Source organism: Culex pipiens, chromosome 2 (assembly GCF_016801865.2).
Source record: "Culex pipiens pallens isolate TS chromosome 2, TS_CPP_V2, whole genome shotgun sequence".
Lineage (NCBI taxonomy): Eukaryota > Metazoa > Arthropoda > Insecta > Diptera > Culicidae > Culex > Culex pipiens.
In genome coordinates, this window is record NC_068938.1 from 164,884,432 (window position 1) to 164,909,183 (window position 24,752).

Sequence of the window (24,752 nt, forward strand, 5' to 3'; positions counted from 1 at the left end):
CAAAAAAGAGGTAATACTCAAACTATCAAATTTTCATCCTTCCAGAATTCAACTTTTTTTCTGTGCATGCTTTTGCCTCAATTTTGAAACCAGTGCTTTGTTTAGTTTAAGAAGTTGTTAAACGGATTCGAAGTTTTCTAAATCATGTTTCGTTTGACTTTCTAATTGAGTTTATGGCGTATAGCTTTTAATTAACGGTTATTATTTACATTTATTACACACAGAAAAAAAATTATGGTAACATTCATCAGGAAATGGTGACAGATTTTGTGTCGAAAATAATAAATGATGATTTTTCATCAGTTACTGGTGAATCTTCATCAGGTTCCCATTTTTACACATTTTTTAGGTAATATTACTCAAAAAAGATGTAAATATTTAACCTACCAAATTCTCAACATTCCAAAATTCAACTTTTTTATTGCTGTGCATTCTAACATTTTTTGATAATTAATGTAGCAAATTGTTTAACGTACCATCATGAATTTTTAATCAATATCTCACTATTATTTTAAAATAGTTGACATATCGATAAATTGAAAACTATTGATTTAAGATTGATATGCAATATTTCACCATTTTAGCAGACGATTTACAAACAAGAATTTCATCGAATTTTCAACAACTAAAAAAAAAACAAGGGTAATTTTAAAAACATTTTTTTTTATATTTAGACTCAGTAACGCCTCCATTATCCGAAGTTTCAAATCAATTGTCAAAAATAATAAGACCCATATATTTTTTTTGTTTGTTTGGCGCTTATGGTGGTCCTAGCGAAATAAGCGTGGTCCAAAAAAAATGCATTTCCGACGATTTTTGCAAAAAAAAACCACATTTAAAAAAAATCATTACAGAGAACACTGTTTATAGATGAACGTGAAACATCTTGTAAAATCATCGATAAAATATTTTCAGCTGCACATGAAAACAATTCATGAGAATATTACAGCTACACAGAAAAAAGAGTTTAAATTTAGTCGACACGGAAATCATGAATCACATGTAAACTCGGTTGATGTAAATTTAAGATTCGATATGTATCACAGGTAAAATCATGTTTTCACGTATGATTTGTTCAAATTTACACAAAATCACATTTTAATTTAAATGATTAATGACGTGCAAAAGTGTTACATCATTAGTGATGTAACATTCAGAATTTTTTTCTGTGTAGTGGGGGTACATGTTTTATGTCAGAAAACAGGTGTAATTTCACCTCTTGAAAATGTGTAAAATCATTACTACTCCAGTGTTTTGCCACTTTTTAAGTCTTAATTGAGAGAATATTACATCATGAAAAAGGTAATATTACACCGACAAATTTTACACGTTCCAAAATTACACATTTTTTTGCTGTGGAAATGCTCTTCGATCCGGAGTATTTCAAATCAACAAATAGAGTTTTCATTTGCTTTTTTCAAAATCGATGTATTTTCCAATACACTCAAACCCCGATGGTTTGACACCAACTGTTGTCAAACGAACGGGGTCACTTTTTAGTTTGACACCCCTTTTACACGGAGTCCACACACACTATCAAACGTTTGTTTTGATAGTGTGCGTAAGCGCCGTGTAAAAAGTGACAGTTCGTCACTTTTTAGTTTGACTTTGACCAACCAACGGGGTACAAACTAAAAAAGTGTCAGACGAAAAAGTGACCAACCACCGAGGGTTGAGTGTAAAAGCAAAAGCCCAACAAAGCACCTCTCTTATGCAACGAGGTGATCTAAAATATGTTCAGCCGTTTTTAATCCCAAATTTTAAACTTTTGCTGCCAAAACCTTCTCTGAATCCAAATTTTGATTCTGTACCAGCCGAGCCTCTCACTATCCTCAAAACACTGCAATATCTCAAGCACGTGCCTCGTACGTCTTCTCCATCGATCGATTTCCACAACGACCGGGGAAAACTTCCCAAGGAAGTATCTTCCCCGCAAACTTTTGCAAAGAAATGACCCGCGCGTAAGTCATTTATCGCCGGAACGTCGCATCGGCTCATAAATAATGCATTACGAAACAATCAACCCCAAAAAGTTAGTTTTCGCGCAAGTTTTGGCGCGGGGCAGGGGGGGTCGTCCGACCATCCGTAACTCTACCACCTCAAAGTGATTGAGGTCACATTCTCATAAAATCAGATGATGAGGCCATTTTTTTCGGGTTGAAGATGGCCCACGTCCAATTCTACCCGGGGGAGGAACCGATTTTGAATAAATTTGCTGCAAAGTTTGGTGGTTCGTTTTTTGTTTCTCGTAGGAGGTAGCTGTTCTCAGATGTTCTCCGGTCAAGGTTACACGGAGAACTCGTCGTCGTCGTCACAGAAGTTTTATTTTGCTGCAGCAGCCTCCCCACAAAATGACGCTTTTTTTGGTCTCTCTTCGGAGTGATGTCGCATGATAGACCCATAAAAACGGTCGATTGGATAATGATAGTCTTAAGTTTCAGCCCAAGGGGTCTGTTGTGGTCCGAGTCGTGTCGCACAGAGTCTCGCGGGGTGTGCAATTTTGGGGCGTTTCAAAAACCGGTTCTCGGTCCTCTCGTTATAATTATCAGCAGCAGCTGGAGACGGATCCCTGCGGAATGCGGTCTACGGGTCAAAAACAGGTATCAACGCGTGGAAAGATTGCCTTTGTTGTGCTCCATTCGGACGCGGGGAATCGAGTGTGATCCGCGACTTGAGGAGATATTCACTTGATGCTGGTGTCGCCCCGTGTAGCTCGAGCTCGCTGAAAACGCAAATATTTGCTGACTTAATCACGCCAACTCCGACAGCGACTCCGACACCTGAGCTTCCTCTGTATATCTCTCGCGCGGGGTTGGGAATGATTGTAAATTAGCTTAATCCCGCGCGCGATCGTGCACACGATCTGCCAACAAACACAGAGCTATCGGAGCTTCTTCGTGCACCACTATACACACTTCTAGGTTCCACTGCTGGATCTTCGTATCAAGGTGATCCGCGCCCACACTGGAATAATAAACAGCTCGCTCGCTTCTCTAGCTGAATTTCTTGATTCGTTTGATCTTCGCTCGTTATTAAAGCTGGCTCTTCTTCGTTTCAATTAAAAAAAACTCGCTTCCCTGCGGGAAGTTCGGGGATCACAGATATCACTCACAGGTATATAAAAACTCTCACTACCCACACTACTCGAACTACTCGAAAATTTGGTAAAACTTGTAAATTGACACCGTTTCGGCGGAGATTCGCGTTGCTGCTACCGTCGTCGTAGGGTTTGTTACATAACCTCGCTCGCACTCCACGCACTATGTCCACCGAGGATCACGGACCTAGCGGACGCCGCACTTCTGGACGCCTCAACGGGAAGCACTGCTCGTTCGTTCGACCTGCTCCCACAAAAATTCCGTTGACCAGGTTCCTCCTCCTTGTAGAGGTATAGTTTCGTTTCGTTACGGACCGCGCGCGTACGCTTGTTGTTCGCCCACTCCGAAGGCCTACCGAGGGCAGAATGCCGCGGATTCCGTTGTTTTGGGTTGGCCGCGCTGCGAGAGCAGCGTTCACACAGCGTCGTTCACTCTCGCTCTCCGTGCTCCGGTTGGTTGGAGCGCGTTCACGAGACTCACATGGTCGGAGTTGATTCCACCCTCTCGGCTTGAATAGTTGCTTGGGCTAATGTGTGGACGGACGGTTTCTCTTTCAATTCAATAGCTGGGCTGACCCCCCTCGCGTGCCCTCTTCCTCCGGCAGGTTGAGGGGCTCTCTGCTGCGGATGTGGAGAGAGAGTCTCTCTCTGTCTCCCCTTATAACAGTTGTTGTAGTTAATCGGTTGAAACAACGAACGAGAGGCACGGTGGGTTTGATGGATGGTGTAGTTTTGAGTAGTTTTTGGGGGAATGAGAAGAGTTCAATGAACTCAATGATAAAGGTTTTTATTATTATTTTTAGCAAAGAATTGGTTCTTTTTGTTAATGTTACTTTGGTGAAACATTCTCATATTTTAAGCATAATTTACAAGTTTTTGGAGCAAAACTATCCCAAAATGATTTGAACATGATTACAGCTTAATATGCTACTGTCAAAAATTTGCAAATAAAGAATGAATTCATGATAAACTCGTACGACTTTTTTTCTATTCCTAGAGTATTTTTTAAAAAAAGGTTCTAAGCTATTGTGTTTCATATGTTTATAGGAACACTAGATTTGTGGTCACAAAATTTGTGAAAAGTCTTAAATTTCCTCATTTGATTAACACTATTGAAACAAATTCTTTATAGTTTTTTTTATTCATTGTACATGTCTGGAGTTTTTTTTGAATAGGTCCTATAAACATATGAAAAACAATAATTTATAAGTCCTTTAAAAAAAAACTCTGGAAGTTTTTTTTTTCAGAATATTCATATTTTTTACAATAATTTTCACTGCCTTCTGTTTTTGTGAGTAAATTTTGAAAAAAGTTAAATCTTTGCATACAATTTTCCAAAAAGAATTTCAATTGTCAACACAGCAAAAAAAAAAAGTAGTGATCCAGCTGCGTGTAAAGGCCTGGGTGTAAAATAAATTTTGCATTATTTTAAGAAATTCTATGTAATATTACACCCTGAAATATGTAGCCCATCAGTATGGGAAACCTACTTGACCGAAATGTCAAGCTCATATATGCGTTTATCCTTCCCATTCTTCGTGGCTTAGAGGGCTAAGGCGCCAGTCCTTACTGTTGGTGCAGGGCTTGAATCCCGTCGGTTGCATTTTTTTTTTGTATTTATGAAAAAATCACATGCAGTGTGTAATATTAGTTGTCTTTTGCACAAATGTAATGTGCATGCTTTTGCATGCGATTTTACCATCGGATTTGTTTTTACTGTGATTTATAGAGATAACATAAACAATCAGTCTTTAAAAAATAATTAAAAGCAAACATTTGAACCCTCTACTGCCCAAATTTTTTTTTTTCGAAAATATTTATTTTTCCCGTGTTCTGGAGGTCATTTTGAGCAACTTTTGTTCTACAAAAAACTATACTTCTCTTGTTTTATGTTTTTCTTGTTTCATTTTTAGTATTTTAATTTGCATTTATCTTGTTTAGTTTATGTTTGTTTTTGGTAGTATTTGGCCTATTCTACCACCTAATATAATTACATTTTGCCTATCTAATTTTTTCACGTTTTTACAGTCACTTTTTCAATTTTTTGCATGTTTTTCACATTTTCTGCTATAGAATGGCACCATCATCATTAAAATTGCAAAAAAATGCGTAGATGCATAGTTTGGGACACTACAAAAATTACTGCATGCTTCTTTTTACTGAAAATATAGGAAATGTTAGTAAAAAACACAGCCAAAGTTGACCCCTAAAAAATGACATTTTTAAAAACATTGGCAAAGTCACATAAAACAAGTTAAACTTCCAACCCTGAAATTTTCTAAAATTTTAAAAGTTCTTCTTTCCAAAGCTTTTTAAAGATCAAAAATCGGTTGGAAAATTGATTTTTGGCGATTTTTTAAATCGAAGCCCGTCTAAAGGCGGGGTTAGGTTGTAGAGGGTTAAGGTAAATTTCCAAAATTTGCCTAACATTAAGTTTTTGCTAATTAAAAAATAAAAAAGAAATATCAAGAAATTTTGAAAATATTTTTCAAGTATTATTTAATTTAAAACATAATAATGAACGTAAAAAATCTCAATTTGAAGAATTAAATATTTTTTGCCACCTATTTTTAGACCAACTTCATTGGCATTGGGTTATACATATTTGTAATAGGCTAATTACAAATTACTGGAATTTATTTTGTCATTTTTATATTTTTAATTTAAAAAATCGTTTTGAAAATATGAAAATTTCGAAACAACTTTTTTCCATTTAATCTATTTAAAAAGTCTATTCGACACAAAATCCTGACTTTTCCCCGATTTCTTGCGGATTTTGTAGAATTCCCGAATCTGTCTACACTGTAAAAAATAATAAAATGCTTAAATTTTCTAGTAAATCCTTGAAGCCATTTAATAAGCAATAATCCATTTAATATTTCAAATTAGGTCTCCAAATCATTTAATGTATCTGGAAAGTTGTAGGTTGGGATGAGGACAATACAATCTTTAAAAATATATCTATTTTTTGAAAAACTTTTTATAAGTGCTCAAATTCCCAAAGCCAGTATTTTTTTATGTTTAGGGTACTAAAAACAAAATCATTAAAGCCACAGAGAAGTTTGGACAAACATTTTTGCACTGATATGATTTTTAATAATATTTTTTGAAAATATTGAAAATGTGTTCTCAATTTTTTTAAACACATTTACATAAAGATTTAAATTTGAAACATTGAAAATGGAACCAATAGTTGCTGAGCGTCGGCATTTCAAAATTTAAAGGCTATTTGAAATTTCAGCGGAGATTTGTACAAATTTCAAAGTATTAAAAGAAATTTGTAGAGACTTTTTTTTAAATATTAGAAAATGCATGGACGAACATGGACACTGTTTGAAAATATAAAAAATACTTGTTTTAAAGTGCTTTTTATCTTCAAAAACGTGTTTTTTTTATTTTTTGAGTTGTTTTCAATATTTAAAAAAATCATGAATTTTTCAACATAATATAACTTTTGAAACTTTTGTTCACACTCCTATATGGCTCAGAGGATGACTTTTTGGTTTTCAATTATACAAAATAAATGCGGTTTTTGGGAATTTCAGTTTTTGTAAAAAAATCATTTTTTTTTAATTGTCTTTATCCCAATCTACAACTTTGCAGAAGACACCAAATCAAAAAACTTCCTTCCTGAGATACAGATTTTTAAATCTGTTTCCACATTTTTGTATGGACGACAATTGCCAAAACTGTATGGAGACTTGTATGGAAAATCAAATATGAATTAAATCCATGTTCGGTTTCAATGGAGAATAGCTCTCAATACAGAACTGATTTTAGTTTTTTTATGAAATTCTTTTTTTTATTCACATGAAATATTTATTTAAAATAATTTTGAAATTTATATAGCTTTGAAATTTTGGAGAGAAAAATTATACATTTGTACAGAATTGATTGTTATATATTATTTAAAAATAAATTTAAAAATTTGTGCAATTTAAATATTTAGAAAAAATTGTTCATAAATTTGTGGGTAATAAATTTCACACTAATATTAACAATCCTTGATCATGATTGACTCTTCTACAATATAATACAATTAATTTCAAATGTTGTTAATCAGCAAAAAACAAATCAGAAATAAATAAAACTTTTCCATAATTTCACTGCCGGCCAATAGGATTTGATTGGAAAACAGACACATCGAACCTACAAGAAAGTTCTTCTGGCCAAAATTGATTCTATTAAGAAATACATACCGTAAACTGGGGTGAGATTGATAGCCCGGGGTGACATTGATAGTAATTTGATTTGGCCACTAATTTGGATACATCCAATATAACAGTCACATTTTTGCATATATGTTTGATAATAAGGGAGCCCTTAGTGCTAATATACTCAAAATTCTCAAAAAAATTTAGCTATGAATTTGACGGGCATTTGAAAAAACCTATCAATGTCACCCCGGGCTATCAATGTCACTCCAGTTTACGGTAGATCCAAATATGGTCTTACGAAAAGGTCGGTCTTTTTTCTCATAGGAAAATAGAAGGTGAAAAAAACTAATAAATTTGAGGTAAACAATACCACAATATACACCACCGTCCACATCCCATCGCACACGGTTTCGGTTGAACAACTCACACACTTGTCGGTGCGCGAGTGAGGTACAAAAACAACACATGTAAACACCACCAGGCACGGTCAGTTGTTGGCGATCTGATCTAATCGACAAGCTAGTAGTTATTCCACTATGCACAGCACAAAGAAGGGGGGAGAGCGAATCAAGAGAGTCAGAAGAGAGTTCGTATGTTTACCGTACATTGCACGCCCCAGCTAGCCAGGAATCGGTTGTGTCGCGGATCACGTTCACGACTTGTTTCGTGAATCAGGTGAGAGTTGAGAGAGGTCACAATGTTGAGAGTGAGAGCGAGCAATGTGTACCCAACCCCAAAACTCTACAACGGATCATTGAAGGTTCAAACGCTGTGGTGACACACATGTGAAACTTTTCCGCTCTTGTTTTTTTGTTTGACAGAAGTTTGTTTTGACTCTCGCTCGCTCGCTCTCGCGAGAGCGCAAAGATCAGACGTCAAACAACCACACTCTCACACACGCCTTCACGGACTCATATCGCGTATCAAACTAATAAACTATGCTAATTTAAGCTTGTTTGCAGCAAGTCTCGCGCGCGTTCTATAACCGCTTCCTCATCGTTGGAGTAGGTAGGTAGGTATTGGAGCGGCGCAGTGCAACACAGCAAATTGATCAGAATTGACTCACAAAAACAGCTACCGCGTCAACGACGGTAACTAAATTGGCCTAGAATGGAGGAGATGGTGCTGACTGATGTTGGGTTGGTGGTCATTCTCTCGAAATAAAAACTGTCACCCAAAACTCACACAACTTGGAGAGGGGTTCAGCTTCATGACGAACTTGTCGGACTGAAATTCCGAACAAGGGGAGCGAGGAAAGGAGAGAGTTGCAAAACTGTTTATGCATACGGAATTTAAACTGGCAGCACTGCTTCTTCCTCTTCGCTTCGAATTCTTCCTCGCATGCTATTTAAACAATCAATCTGCACCTCTTCATGAAGTCCAATGCGGAGGAAATGAGAGAGTGCGATACCATCAGATTTAAAGTCTACAGAATTCTCTGCACACACACGGTAAACAAACACAGAGGCACAGTTACCAAGCGCACGGAACGTTACGGTAAACACACTGGAGGTTGTTATTCTGCAAAAGTTGGCAACAACAGAATTGAAATTGAACAAATCTGTCAGCACTTCTCCACGTGACATGATTGGTTCGAGCGGAAACCTTTTTTGCAACCCGCACGCACTCTTATTGTGGAGAGGGAAAGTTTCAGGAAGTATCTCTCTCTCTCGTAACCGCCCAAGACTTGAACGGCGGACGAAAATATGTCAATATTGATGAGAGGCGTCCGGTGATAAGCGACTGCGAGTTCAACGATTTGGCGCGGGCTAATCCGCATTGACGTATTGCTGCAGACAGACACCAGCGGAAAACGATGTTTGCGAACCGCAAATATGGAAGATTTGGAAATTCGGGGATTCGAAGCAGCTCTCGAATAATGGAAGATTTTAAGGGTTTGTCCGGTGATGGTTGATTAGTCCGAGAGGTTGAGTACATGTTGATTTAGGTGATTGCTGCCCGGTCTGGAAAGGTCTAGGCAACTCAATACAATTAGATCTGAGAGTAAAGTGCTCTCAAATTGTTAGTCGAGAGCATTTTTCTCCCGATTTCAACATAACAGTTTTCTAGTTGAATGCAACAAATTAACGCGACAAAATTGCTGTTTACAGCACTCTTGCGTCACAACAGATAACCGCAGAATCCGAACGCCCCCTTTTTGGGTGTGCTGTTGACTTTTATGAACAGCAAACATGCTGGGCTGATACCGATTTCGAAACACGGCTGGCAAGAACTTGCACTTTTTGGTGAATGTCAGCTGAAGCTACTGTTTATGCGAAGAACTGCTCTGGAGAACCGGTTAAGCCTGGCACCTGCTCCGAGAAACTGGAGTTTGATTTGGAATTGGTCTGAATCTCAAGGTCAGCCAATTTTGGTGAATTTTATGAAAAGTAAACATTTACCACTTCTAGTTTTTTGCGAGTTTTTTTTTCTATCATTTAAAAATTATTCAAGAAACCCGTTGAAAATTTTTAACGCTGTTTTTTTTATAGAATTCTAATGAAAATAAAATATCATTTTCGAATCCTGTGAAACCAAATTTTACTTCAATGCAACTACTTTTAATCCACTCAAAAAGCAATGTAATATTACATCTGATGTACACAGTAAAAAATAGTGTAAATTTGAAAGGTTACCTCTTTAATGTTATAGTTTTACCTCAGTTTAGACTGAAGTGTAATGCCACTTTATTGGAGGTGGACAAATGCCCCCTTGAGCTGTGTCTGGTTATCGATAAAAGACACTTTCTCAAAAAGGCACAAAACCACCTCATCTTATCGCATCAACAAGTACACGTAAAAGATGTACTCCTTCTCAGATGTAATATTACCATGATTTTTTTACTGTATACACAGCAAAAAAAAAGTGTAAATTTGGAAGGTGTAATTTTAGAAGATTGAATATTACCTCTTTAATATTGTAATTTTACCTCAGTTTAGACTGAAGTGTAATGCCACTGTGGTAAAATTACACATTTTCAGAGGTAAAATAACACATTTTTTCTGACATAAAAGATGTACCCCTTTCCAGATGTAATATTACCCTGATTTTTTTTCTGTGTAGAAGACTTATGTCAGAGAAGTGTGTGATTTTACTTTAAAAATGTGTCTTATTTTGAACATATTTAAGATAACATTAAAAAAAAAAGGAAAATTGCATCTTACAAACAGTTGTTTGCAATTATTAGTTTAGAAAAACAGGTATTGAAGCTTTTTTTTTCGCCGAATTTTTGATCGATCCTTGACATGCTAAATATGGTTTTAAACGCAGGAAAAAGCACTTTAAATTGTTTTTATTTGGTTAGACTTCTATTTCCATTACAATTTTATTTTTTTTCAGATTTTTGCCTTCTGTTTTTTCAGCCCGATTTTGAAGGGGGGGGGGGGGGGGCGACATAAACATTGAAAAATATTTGCAACGGCCTTATTAGCTCTGACGTTTTGGCAGGCAAAAGAGCAATTATCTACAAAAACCGGAAACGGTTTTAATTTCCATTTTTCATCATTGGTTCATGCATACAATTGTGGCAGCTGTCTATACAAAAATGGTATTTTAATATTCAAAAAACAAAATCTTGAGCAGGAATATTCTGATCGATTAGGTGTTTTCATCGAGCTAAATCGAATTTGCAATCGAGAAGTTCTTAACTTTAATTTTGATTTAATTTAAGATAAAATGCATCATTTACAAGTTAAAGCCGTTTTAAGCCAAATTAAAAATTTGAACATTTTTGTTTTTTTTTTCAACAATGTCCATCTTTGTCTGCGCTTTTATTCGAACCGTTGAAAATATTCTCTAAAATTTTCTTTTTTGGATTTTCACAATCGGACAATTGGATGCAGAGATACAGCCTTGCAAAGAACGAAAACCGCTCATTTTTTTTTCCAAATTTCGTCCAATATCGTTAAATATTTCAAAAATTTTAAAATCTATGTTGATATTTCATGCTCAGCAACAAAATGTTCGACTTTGAAAATCCAAAAACGAAAATAATAGCGAAGTTCCTCAGCTATTCAAAAAAAAAAAAAAATGTTTTAATGAAAACATGACTTTGCATATTAACATATTATGTTTTCATACTTTTCTGGATAAAATTTAGTTTAAATGAAACCACTTTTCTTATTTTTGAATAAAATTATAAGTTTTGATGAGCTCTACAAAAGTCTAGAAGACTCGTTACAATGAAAGCCTGAATTGCTATAACTCAAATATGAAGAAACACCCTAACCGAATACACAAAATGGCTCTTGACTTCTAATCTCGCCATAAACACCTAAACTCCCAAGCTCGAGAAAGAGGGGGAATTTCTATACAAATTTCTCCTTTTTCTCGAGCTTGGGAGTATAGGTGTTAAGCAAAAACAAAATTTCTGAGCCACCTTAACATTTTGTCCACCCTAATACCCACCATACCAATGATAGTTTCTTAAGGTGCAACGGGAGACACCGCCATATTGAAATCACATTTCGTGTTTTAGAAAGCAGTTTTAGGGAAAATGCCGAAACTTAAACAAGTTCTGTGTGTTGCAATGAAAAATATAACGATAGCAAACAATCTGTCAAGTTGAATGCAAATTTCATGTTGATTTAAGTTGGCCAGAAGTTATCTTAACACTGACGTCCCGATTCACCTTAAGTTTTTTTAACAAAATTTAAAGGAACTGACCCTTAAAAGATGCTTAACCCTGTACTGCCCATTTTTTTCGTTTTTTTTTTAATTTTTCCCATGTTTAGGAAAAACTTGATTTCTCGTGATTTATAGTTTTCTTGTTTCATTTCAAGAATTTTTATTTGCATTTATCTTGTTTAGTTTAAGTTTGTTTCTGATAGTATTTGGCATACTCTACCACCTCCTATCATTACCTTTTACCTAAATAGTTTTTTCTTGTTTTTACACTAACTTTTTCAATTGATTGCTTGTTTTTTACATTGTCTACTAAAGAACGATACCATTTTTATTTAAATTGTAGAAAAAATCAGGTCTATGTTAGGTCTGTCATTTCAATGAAATCAAAACATTACCAACTCTACTAAACACCAAAAAATGTCGACAGGGGCTAATCACAAATACTAACGCATGGTCTAGTTTCAGACAGGGGCTACTCACGAATACAACTGCGTGGGCTAGTATGGTTTTGGTGACGGGCGAGTCTACCGTCACTTTGTTCTGGCACCACCCCCTTGAAAAAAATGCTAGAGCCATAGTCTGGTATACTACAAAAATTACTGCATACTTAATTTCACATAATATAGAGGAAATCTAGAGTTTTTTTGAAAAGGTCCTATAAACAAAATTTGAAATTTTTGCTTTTTGGGTGTTTTTAGAACCGCCTTGAGTCAGGGGTATTCAAAAACACCCAAAAAGCAAAAAGTGAAAATTTTGTTTATAGGACCTTTTCAAAAAAAACTCGAGAAATGTTAGTAAGAAACACAGCCAAAGTTGACTCCAGAAAAAAATACATTTTTAAAAACATTGGCAAAGTCACATAGAACAAGTCACACTTCCAACCTAAGATTTTTTCCAATGCATTTTAAAGTTCAAAAATTGGTTGAAAAATGGATTTTTGGCAAATTTATAGATCGAAGTCCGTCTGTGCTCATAACTTTGAACAGAGTTACCGGATCTCGTAATATGTTAAAATTTAGTAAAGCCGCTGTGAGTTACACTTTGTATTCCGTAGATTTCTCTTTACTTACGAAATCTGATAGTTTGTAATTTTACATCATTTTTTAGCTTGCCTACATATATAGGATATTGGAAATCTGTATGACATTAATTGTAGACAATTTTCAATTTGGGTGTACTAAAATCTAACTCAACTCAAACGACTTCGAACTCGCACTTCAAGGCCACGCATTCTGTACGAAACTGCGTCAAGGATTTTCGCCTTTTCCCAGTCAGCATTCCGAGAGCAATATGGAAGGAACGGGGGAATCAGTAACAACAAACCAAGAAGAAAGCTTCAATAAAATAAATCAAGCATAATTGTGATGTACACAGCGGGCGCGCGCGGCGCAACACTCGACGTGCAAAAATTCGCTGCTCTTATGCTTGGCAGTTGCGGTTGGATATGGTGTCTGCTTCCGCTGCTTCATCATAATAAAAGCAGATGATGATTGCGCGCCCGGCGACGATAATCATGTAGCGAACGGAAACAGAATCACCTTGGAGAAACGGCGTGCGCCTCTAATGCCAACTTGTAAGTATTTCTTCTTGGTTGGTGGCCCAGTTTCCGAGAAGGTTGACCTTCCCCCGGGTCGACCTCGAGAAATAGCTGAAATGACTGCCTTTCTCCATCATCATCGCCGACTTCGCTTATCGCAAGTCCTTCACCTAAATCAATAAATCTCAAACTTGGCTGCGGCGACTCGGGCTGGTCGGAAGTCGTTGGCGTGTCGCGATGACCTGTGCTGTTCCGCGTCAAGATCGCAACCGGTAAGGTGTGCACACGCAAACCTGGACGGTGTTTAGACTCAGTAAATTCACCGAAAAGTCTTTTCTTCAAATTTGAAAAAAAAAGTGCGGTCAACTTGAAGAAGGTCACCTCTCGGGGGGACCGAGACGTTTCCGCTCGGTTGAACAACGCCCGTAGTCCGGACAGCACGCAATCGAAATCTGAACCGTGACTTGCACCGGACACGTTCCGTTCGGTTGTTTGTCGCTGTGACAAGTGGTGAATCTTGCTTGTCCAGTAGTTGACGAGCTTAGTCATGCCTTTGGAAAGGTGATCGAGGCGTTACTTAAGCGTGAGGTGTTCAACTTGGATGCATCTCGCTCGCGAAGATTGCGCGAAAACGTCCGTGCTGAACTGGGAACGTACGGAGAAAAATCGCAATTTTTTGAACGCAATTTGTAAGTCTTGTTTCAGTCTATAATTAGCTTTAAACAGATTTAAAAAATATTGTGTAGTTTAAGAGAAATTGACGAATACAAAAGCGTAACGCTTCCGTGTATTCACTGTTTTCGTGAATACTATTCATGAACACATGACATCATGAATAATAAACACTGAATAGAATTTTAAGACCGTCGCTACTGAGACAGTATTAATTATTCATGATTGTTTTCATGTTAACATGAATTGTATTCATGAATAATGTGAATACACGGAGGCGTTACGCTTCTTTTTTCGTCAATTTCCCTTAAACTAAACAATATTTTTGAAATCTGTTTAAAGCTAATTGTAGATTGATACAAGACCAACATTCTGAATTCATGGTCAATATTCATGAATTTATTTTTTTGAAGGCTGTCAGTTTCCATTTTTCTCCGTGCAAAATTCACGACAGACGTTACCTTTTTTTTCTCCCCGTGTCGAATGCCCGCCATAAATGACAGCTCTTCTGGTGATCACGGTCCCGCGCCGGTGTGTGGAGGCGTTCCGCTCATTTTATACCCAAAACGGGCAATTCCGCGGGTTGAATCACCATTTCCAGTGGACAACCCGGTTTCACCGGGCAGAAATGCTGCGTGCAAAAATAACGCCATCCACGCGAAACTGACGGCCCGAGAGGTACGATGTCGTTTCTATATTTTTATAAATTAATTAAAATTCATAACATCGAATGACACAAGCGCGCGCGTTGCGCTCGAGTTAAATGGAATTTTTAAAATGTTCAACAGGGCTTTCGGCGAAGGTCAACTGGCTCGAGGGGAGCGGACCGGAATCGGGATGTAATTCGATTATTTGCGGTGGAGGGAAATGGACTGGAAAACACGCTTTAATTGGACATTTATTGGGATGTTTTTCCGACAAATTTGCGGTTCTTGTGGTGGACACTGTTTGGTGAACGCTGATTAGGTGGCGCTATTTTAAGCTGTTCAAATAAATTGATAACGCATCTTCAAAACAACGCACACGTTCTGGAAGTGTGAGATCTCGAAAGATGTTGTTTGTCACGAGATAAGATTGGGGGAAGGCCTGGCCTTGGGGAGATATGTGCTGGAATTTTGGCTTGTTCTTAAACTGACAGCATTGCTTGGAAAATTTTTTGAAATCCAGAAGATCCATTTACAACACATTTCTAGCAAGTTGAAGGTACTGGTACATATCCGGAGATGTCTACACGTCTTATTGGTAAAAAAAAGATCTCAAAAGGTCGGGGAGACTTCTCTGAAATTGTTAAACTCTTCTAAACTTAGTAGAATTGGTTAATTACAACGGTAGATTCTAAGTTCTGAATTTCAGGACACTTTGGACGTCCAAAAAATTGGCCATGTAGTTCTAGTTTCACCAAAAGCATGAGCTGAAATCAGAAACTTGGAAGAAGTGTGCTATTACGGTGGAAGACTCAAAGATATGTATTCCAGGACACTTTGGATGACCCAGCTGTCAATTTGACAGCATCTAACTTAATCAAAATTCCTTTCACTCCATCAACCGCACCCACTTCGTCACGAACTGTGACAGTGAATCAATACCCGATCATCAGCTCTGGCGCCGGCTTCATCACTCTACATCGGCCCGGAATTTTTCCCCCTCCCCGAAGGCACCGGTATTCCGGACACGTTCAAGGACGGCGTCGTCGTCTCCAGCGGAAGAAGTTTCGCAAAATGCGTCAACTTGGCAAATTGGCCTCGCACACGTGTGCCTCTTCATTTCCAGAACACGACAAGGTTCCGAGAATTGCTGCGCGGAGGGAGATTGAATCCTTCGCAGAAAGTCTATTTATATCGCAGGGCAGGGCTTTTTGAAGTTGCCTGCTGTCAGTTCCCGACGATATTGGAACTGACAGCCGGAGGGGGAGCCGGTATCCCGAGAGGGATACACTTTACAGGCGTGTTGATAACGGTGCTGAAAATGTGCGAGACTGTGACGACGTGATTTACAGCCTCCCTACGACGACGACGTTCTTTGTACAATCCACAAAGCTGTGCGCTTATCTGTCGTGTGTCTGTTTGGATTGGAAGATGGAGGGGGGAGGAACAGGTCACAGGACGCACGCGGGGTTGTTAATATGGCAACGTGCTCCGAGGCGATTACTGCTTATCGTTGTGTGACTAAATGACTTCGGATTGTACTCGAGGGACATATGCGGGTGCTGTCAGTCGGGCAGGTTGATCAATTCATCATGTACGAGCGCTGTTACATTGTAGAGTGAGCAGATGAAGTTTCATTTGATTGACTCTGAAGTTTGTTTGATGCTGTCAAAATAAATTATTTAAAGTTCACCATGAAGAAGGCACTTATGGACGCCGAAACGTCAGAAATTGAAAATTAAGGCAATTACCCCAAAAACACCATTCCAGACAAAACCAACATCAATGGGGACATCTCAACTCAAGTAGCGTTTCCATGCTGTCAGTTTCGCACAACAAAAACGGTGTCAACAGTTATTCCCGAAACAAAACAAACCAAACCGTGACACAATAAACAGAAAGTGCAACTTTTTTCCTCTCCATTCGAAAGGGGGAAGTCAACGCTTCGTGTCTACCCGCCTTTGCTGTGAGCTGTTTGTATTCTAATTGAGATTCATGCGAGGTAACCACCGTGTGCATGCAAATCGACGTCAACGCGACACTGCTGCTGCTAGAAATGTATGCAAAACACCCCACCCCGAAAAGGGGGAAGTCCTCACACCCGTTATTTCGCTGTCACTCTGTTTGTGTACCAGGCTGTGACATTGTTGATTGCATTGTGTGAGCCTCAATCGACAATTGGCGACAAGAATAGTTGGACAACCAGACGGGCTGCTGGGCAATTGTCACTTAATTAGGTTCAATTGAGGTGACAGCATCTTGAATTGCAGCGCGAAGGTGCTTCAAAGATTCAATCAAACTGACAGCATTTTCTGGAAAGTTTCCACATTTCAATCTGAATCACACAAACCGGCTGGAATCTGGTCGATTTTAAATTGACAAGCGCCAGAAAAACGACGCCGCAATCGTCTGTCGTCTCCATCAAAAAGTCATAACCATAATCGAACGACATCTGCTGCGACGAAGACCACTTCAAAAGTAATCAATTCGTCCCAACCCCAAAAACAAAACAAAAACTCGATTTGACACACCACCCACCGACAGCATGCCCCCCAGGAAAACGCCTATCGGTATGCTACCCCGCAGCGTCACTCACCAAACTGACAGCACAACTCACAGCATGCCGAGAGAACTCGAGAGAGTGAGTTCCCGCTCTCTGAAAGAGAGCGAGAGAAAAACTTCAGAGAGCAAACTGACAGCATTCACTCTCTCGCTTGCGCGAGGCTGTCAGCTTCCTTCTTTCAAAAGGTAAGGTGGAGAAAACGAGTTTTCGGTTCAAGTTTGCACGTTCGCGCGTGTGTGTGTTGCTGGTCAGTGCTTGGAGCCCCCGTCCGTAACGGTTGAGTAGGCGCGCAAGCACTTGAGCCGAGATTGCTGTGTGTGTGCTTGAAATCTGGTTTTGTGGCTTCGAGGATATGACTCATGCGAGGTTGTGCGCGCACCTACGAGGGATTGGCGAGGAGTTGCTGAATCGCTGAAGAAGGACGGCAAGAAGGGGGCGGGTGTGACGACGGGTTTGTTGATCGTTGCGCGGTGTCTGCGCGATGCCTGAATGACACACGGTGGAGAACTGGTCTTGCAGAACGTGATTGGGTAATGGTTTGGCTTGGAAGACCATGCATGGGTTGGTACATTAGAATTGCTGCTGGAGTTCTAGCGATGCACAGAAGCGAGAATTGAGTGCAGCATGTTGCACTAGTGATGTATAACCGAAAGTGATTTTGTGTTCTAACAGGTAGAAGCCATAGAAAAGATATTCTAAACTGACAGCATTTTTTATATTTATTTTATGTTAACCTAGCGATAAATGCTATTAATAACTTTGAACAACTTGTCAAACTAGCGATGTTTAAAATAAAACAAGCATTCACATGCTGTCAAAATGAGATGAAGTGTTCAGCTATGCATGACGAAAATCCAACATTTCCAGACGTTTTCAAGCGTCTCAACTGTCCACACATTCGTCACGACAACTCTCGCAGGCGCAGCTTTCCAAAACGTCACCACCATCCATTAAAGCCGGCATCAGCAAACCGATCGTTACATCATAACGACCAGTTTGCTGTCACTTTCCTTAACGCAGTCCGATTGCCGCAATTTTCACGCATTACTGAAAGTCGTCGGTGGCCATCGAAAGTGGTTTCGCGCGAAAATGCTGGTCGATTCTACATGATCCATCAATCGACCGCCAATGACAGCGATTTCTCGCGCGCGCACAAGATGAACGCTGGCAGTTTCTCCGGTGCGGCATTCGAAATATCTCCTTCACCTCACAACATACACCACACACATTAGAAAGCGACCGTCAGCGCGCGGTGGTTTTATGCAAGAGTCGGCAAAAAGTTGAGTGTGTGAGAAGGTAGCGCAAAAAAAAGGAAACTCACAGCAAAAACAATAATAACATACAGCATGCCAGGCTCCGGTGACAACTTTCGCCGGTTTTTTGTTGCGTGGAAAGACATAAAACGGGCGCACGAGGAACGAATGGTTAAACACTGACAGCCTTTCTCGTGTGAGAAGCAGCTTGAGTGCCAATGCTGTCAGTTTGCGCCTTGCCAGCCCCGTTCTTCGCAGTTTAATCGGTGGATGGCCAGAAAAAGGGTGAAAACACGCGAAGATGGCTCGAGGCATGAGTAATGCACCGGGAAGACGGGGATTGCTGTCAGTTTCGCTCTTCCACTCCGTTTGCCTCGCGAACCAAATGAAGCAATAAGCGATGCATAAAACGGTGCCATTAAACGATGAAACCGTCTCGTAAATATTGATGTTGCCAGGCCGCGTCGCGACGACGCATGACGGAGGCAAAACAAAGTGACAGCACCCATGAAATCTGTTTATGAGCACGCATTTTATGGCGCTATACATTGTCATCAAATGGATGACCGCACTTTGCTTTCCGATAAAATGATTTTTAGACGGCAAATTGGACATGATGGCGCCTCCCCCTACTTGACAGCACATCAATGCTGTCAGTTTCAGCTGGTGCGAACGGTGGCACACTGCACATATGTAAAGGTATGAGGGGCTACTGTGCTGGCGTAATTACGCGAATAACTGGAGCATGCGCACCATCGCGGTGGGTGGTGCTGTCAGTTGGCGGGTGGAGCGAGAGAGGGTGAGGAGGGGCGGCCATTGGGGGGCAATTTTATGAATTTTGGATATAAATGCTTCGAAAGGCGGTGGAAAACTGTACCGAAGCCGGTTTCGATTGGCAATTTACTGTGGCAGCGTGTGAGTGGGTTTGTTCGTACATGGAACTGAAGCTGATTTTGGAATCGACAGCCAAATAAAACATGTTTCTCGAGTTTGCAGAACATGAAGTTGAAATTGTGCTAATGGAAAACTTATTGCCAATTCAGAAAAAGAGAAACTGACAGCATAATCTAAATCCTAGTTTCAATATTAAAACTGTTATTTATTATATTCGAAAAAAAATACCGCATTTTGACAGCATACTATTGCAAAACATTTGACATTAAAATTGAACATGATGACTCTACAGTTCGTAGAATATGAATATCAAAATCAATGGTATCGAGCTGTTGGAACAAAATATGAAACTAGATATTTTGCAATTTCAAGAAAGGAACTGACAGCATTTCACTTTATCACAGCTATAGATAAAAAACAAAACCACCTTCAAATCACATTTTCAGCGCAATTACGCGGAAAATTCACTCTCTCTAGCCGCAACACTTTCAGCCAGCTTCCGAGAGAGTTTGTACGCAAAACCCAAATTCGGGCATCACTACCGAGATTACGCAATCCACCTGCCAAAAGCTCGGTGTAAAAAATTCCAAACTGATCCAGGTCAGCACCGTAGAAAGGCTCCGGCGCCGGCTTTTGGACATGGTCGAAAGAAAGTGAACCAAACCAAGCGAGAGAGTGGTTGCACACGGGTGCTGTCAGTTTGGTTATTTTTTTTTCTCCGTGTGAACATGAGAAGAAACCTGACAGTTTTTTTTTGCGAACCCGTAAACAAGTGGTATGACGCACTAGGGCGATGCTGTCAAAATGCTGTCAGTCGCTGCATATGAGTTTTTCTTGTCCATTTCGGGGTTATTAGAGTGCCTGCACGTGCGTCACAATTTTGGGCCATGAGAAAGGAAATTGGTTTCTCGACTGGCCTCGCCGGGCAACAAGTTTCCACTTCAAAATCCAATTTCGGCGCGGCATGGCAATTACCGAGAGGCCGAGAATTAGTTTCCAGCCGTCGTCGACGACTTGCACAACTGCCAGCATGCATATAGCGGCACTCAACGCTGCTAATTACAAACGAAAATATCAATCTCCAGCAGCGTCCGTTGACAGCACGCATCACTTAACGGGTTCCCCATCGACTTGCAGCACTTTTTTCTTGCTCTTCTAAATTTATTGCCAGCATTTGTGTGCTTGCGTTGCTTGCTTTCCCAACCGGGACGTAAACACGACACCGCTGACGTCACTCGCGGTTTGGACACGCCGTGCACGTGCTTTTTCCGTGCTGCGCACCAAATGCTGTCAGTTTAATTTTAGCACCTCTACCGCGTTCTGACTGACTATGCGACCTGCACGCAAATTTTCCACACCAAACAGGTTGACGCCGATAGGCGCAAGGCCATTTGGTTGTGTCTTCCCCTCCCTCACAGCCTGTCAGTTTCGTGCCGCAACCTCACCCCCGGGTTGTAGAAAGTGAAACGAACACCATTTCGTGTCATCATCGTTGGTTCGTTCGTTTGTTGTTGTTGTGTTTTTTGTGTGCAGTTTTTTCTGCTGTATTTACAGAAATATAGGTGTTTGGCGCGGTGGTGGCGTGCCGCGAGGTAGAAATAGCCAGGCACACACACGAAAAGATGACCGGCTGTCAATCAAGCGGAGCCCAGGTTGACAACGTCGTCGGGTGAGGTTTGACAGCAGACTGGGCGAGGGTTGTTTACCGCAAAGGATGGAACGTGTTGGGTGGACATCAGGAAGTGTGAAGTTGAAGGCATCGTTTAATTGAAAACTTGTGGAAACTGACAGCATTTGTTAGTTTTGGTAAAATTAGACATTTCTTAGTCTGAAATTGATAACAAAACTCATTTCCAAATCAGAGATATGCCTTTAGATGTTCCCTGAGCCAAACTTGACCATACCCGACCATTCCGGAGCCGGAGCCGGTTTCAAGTGTCCTTGAAGAGGCCAAATGGTATCTTTGGAGTGAAGCCATCGTGTGACGTGTCAATCTCTATGAAATTGAAATCCCAACCCTCCGGAGCAGGTTAGGATGCAATCGGACCATACCTGGCCACTCCGGAACCGGTTCCAGGAGCCCTGCAGGTGGCCATTTCAGGTAAATCCATCATGCGACATGTCAATCTTCATGAAATCACGAGCCACGCCTTCTGGAACTACACAGCAAATAAAGTAGTAATCCAGCTGCGTGTAAAAGGCCTCGATTTAAAATAAATTTTGCATTATTTTATGAAATTCTGTGTAATATTACACCCTGAAATATGTAGCCCATCAGTATGGGAAACCTACTTGACCGAAATGTCAAGCTTTTTTTGTGTTTGCAAAAATTGTACATGCAGCGTGTAATATTAAGTGTCTTTTTTTACGAAGGTGATGTGCATGCTTTTGCATGCGATTTTACCATTGGATTTTTTGCTGTGTAGTCAAAAATCCACTGGACCTTATTTGACCATTCCGGAATCGGTTCCAGGTGCACAGCAAAAAAAGTTTAAATTTGGAAGGTGTAATTTTAGAAGGTTGAATATTACCTCTTTTATGATGTAATTTTACCTCAATTTAGACTGAAAATGCGACATTACACCAGAATAGTGGAAAAATTACACATTTTCCGAGGTAAAATTACACATTTTTCTGACATAAAAGTTGTACCCCTTTCCAGATGTAATATTACCATGATTTTTTTTTTGTGTGCCTTCAAAAAGGCCAAATGGTCATTTCGTTACAAAACTATCATGAGACGTGTCATTCTTCATTAAATTAAAAGTCAAACTCATCGGAGTAGGTTAGAGTGCAATCGGACCCTATCTGGCCATTCCGGAACCGGTTCCAGGAGCCCTAGAGAAGGTCAAATTGTCAATTTAGTATAATTCCATCATGCGACATATCAATCTTCATGAAATCACGAGCCACGCCTTCTGGAACTAGTCAAAAGGTCGCCTTTATCCGACCATTCCGGAATCGGTTCCAGGTGCCTTCAAAGAGGACAAATGGCAATTTTGGTACAAAACCATCATGTGACGTATCTATCTTCATGAAATTGAAACCAAAACTCATCGGACCAGGTTAGAATGCGATCGGACCAAACCTGGCCAATCCGGAACCGGTTCCAGGAGCCCGGGAGATCGCCAAGTGGCCGTTTCAGTATAGATCCGTCATGCGACATATCAATCTTCGTGGAATCACGAGTCACGTCTTCTGGAACTGGAACTAGTCAAAGGCCATTGGACCTTACTTGGCCATTCCGGAAGCGGTTCCGGGGGCCTTCAAAGTGGCCAAATGGCAATTTTGGTACAAAACTATCATTCGACGTGGCAATCTCCATGAAATTTTAAGTCAAACTCATCGGAGCAGGTTAGAGTGCCATTGGACCATATCTGGCCATTCCGGAATCGGTTCCAGGAGCCCTGGAGATCGCCAAGTGGAAATTTTAGTATAAATCCATCATGCGACATATCAATCTTCGTGGAATCACGAGTCACGCCTTCTGGAACTAGTCAAAAGGCCATTGAACCTTTACTGACCATTCCGGAATCGGTTCCAGGTGCCAAATGGCAATTTTGGTACAAAACCATCATGTGACGTGTCAATCTTCATGAAATTGAAAGCAAAACTCATTGGAGCAGGTAAGAATGCGATCGGACCAAACCTGGCCAATCCGGAACCGGTTCCAGGAGCCCGGGAGACCGCCAAGTGGCCATTTCAGTATAAATCCATCATGCGATATATCAATCTTCATGAAATCGTGAGCCACACCTTCTGGAACTAGTCAAAAGGCCATTGGACCTTATATGACCATTCCGGAATCGGTTCCGGGGACCTTCAAAGTGGCCAAATGGCAATTTTGGTACAAAACTATCATGTGACGTGTCAATTTTCATGAAATTTAAAGTCAAACTCATCGGAGCAGGTTATAGAGGAGTCGGACCATATCTGGCCATTCCGAAACTGGTTCCAGGAGCCCGGGAGATCGCCAAGTGGCCATTTCAGTATAAATCCATCATGCGACATATCAATCTTCGTGAAATCACGAGCCACGTCTTTTGGAACTAATCAAAAGGCCATTGGACCTTACATGGCAATTCCGGAAGCGGTTCCGGGGACCTTCAAAGTGGCCAAATGGCAATTTTGGTACAAAACTATCATGTGACGTGTCAATCTTCATGAAATTTAAAGTCAAACTCATCGGAGCAGGTTAGAGTGCAATCGGACCATACCTGGCCAATCTGGAACCAGTTGCAGGAGCCCTGGAGATCGCCAAGTGGCTATTTTAGTATAAATCCATCATGCGACATATCAATCTTCATGAAAACACAAACCGAGCTCTCTGAAGCCTGTCAAAATGCAATTGGACTTAATTGTTTCAAAACATTGACATTACGGAACTTTCGTGAATGAATGTTCTGCATCTGTGTCTAAAAAAATAGGTTTCGAGGTGCACTCACCCCCGAAAAACCTAAAGAAGTAGCACATTCGTTCAACTTCTTGTCAGTTGTTCAACAATTCAGTGTGACCGAGTATGTGTGCCAACCCGTGCCCGTGTGTTACGACACATCTCCACCGAGCCGAAACAGTTTGCTTCTTCGCGCACGATTTCGACGCGGCGAGCAAAATGCACAAACGAGAATAAATAAAAGTGGAAAATGTTTTCCACATTTTCCAACAACTTTTATTCGGTTGTCGGCCGGAATCCTTTTCTTGAGTTGGCGAAACAAAAATAAAAGGAGGGCGCAGAACTCGAAACGCCCAACATTTCGGCACGGCAAAAGTTCTGCGTAGCGATTTTCACGTCGGGGGCCCATCACGTACTTTTCAACGCAAAGTTTTTAAGCCCTCAACGATGTCAGAGCGTTGTTGTTACTTGGGCGGATGTTTTTCGCGTCGATAAACTTAAAACGCGAAGCTTTTCTGGTCCCAGGTGCCATAGTTTTCCACTTAGTCAGTCATGAATAAATGAGAGTGTGCAAAAAGCGGCATTAAATCACTCAAGGTTACACGGAGAAAAAAGCTCGCTCGGAAAAGCCTCTTCGCCACCAGCTAGCGCAGCTGCTGCTCAACTATGCATCTTAATTATGTGAGTAATAATTAGGAAGATGAAACAGCTTTTCGGGAAGTCGAGGTTCTTACCACAAGCCCCCGAGAAATGAAGTGTTCTCGTTGCCATTAGAGGCTGCTCTTGCGTTCTTGAAATACCGCCTTGCCTTGAACTTTTGCAATCGTTTGCGGTTTTAGAAGCGACTTATTGCATTTTTATCTCCAGTTAGGAGCATAATTGATTTTACAGTGTAATCCAGAATTGCAGGAAAAAC

General features: G+C 40.2%; 2 protein-coding genes and 1 long non-coding RNA gene across 20 annotated transcripts in view; 1 reads left to right on the forward strand and 2 right to left on the reverse strand.

The window, feature by feature from the left end:
* Positions 1-3,438, reverse strand: part of LOC120418433 (MAP/microtubule affinity-regulating kinase 3-like) — a 102,127-nt gene extending 98,689 nt beyond the window's left edge. For 5 of the 18 annotated variants that reach the window (XM_052707124.1, XM_052707122.1, XM_052707121.1 and 2 more), the window contains exon 1: positions 2,688-3,437. The gene's annotated coding sequence lies outside the window, so the exon portion shown is untranslated. Of the gene's footprint in view, positions 1-2,687 lie in introns of all 18 variants that reach the window. The other 13 variants (XM_052707125.1, XM_052707123.1, XM_052707118.1 and 10 more) reach the window with 5 other exon arrangements.
* LOC128092723 (uncharacterized) overlaps positions 1-24,752 on the forward strand; it is a 444,042-nt gene that overhangs the window by 195,070 nt on the left and 224,220 nt on the right. The gene's annotated exons all lie outside the window — the stretch shown is intronic.
* LOC120424432 (uncharacterized) overlaps positions 1-24,752 on the reverse strand; it is a 148,982-nt gene that overhangs the window by 37,205 nt on the left and 87,025 nt on the right. The window lies entirely within an intron of this gene.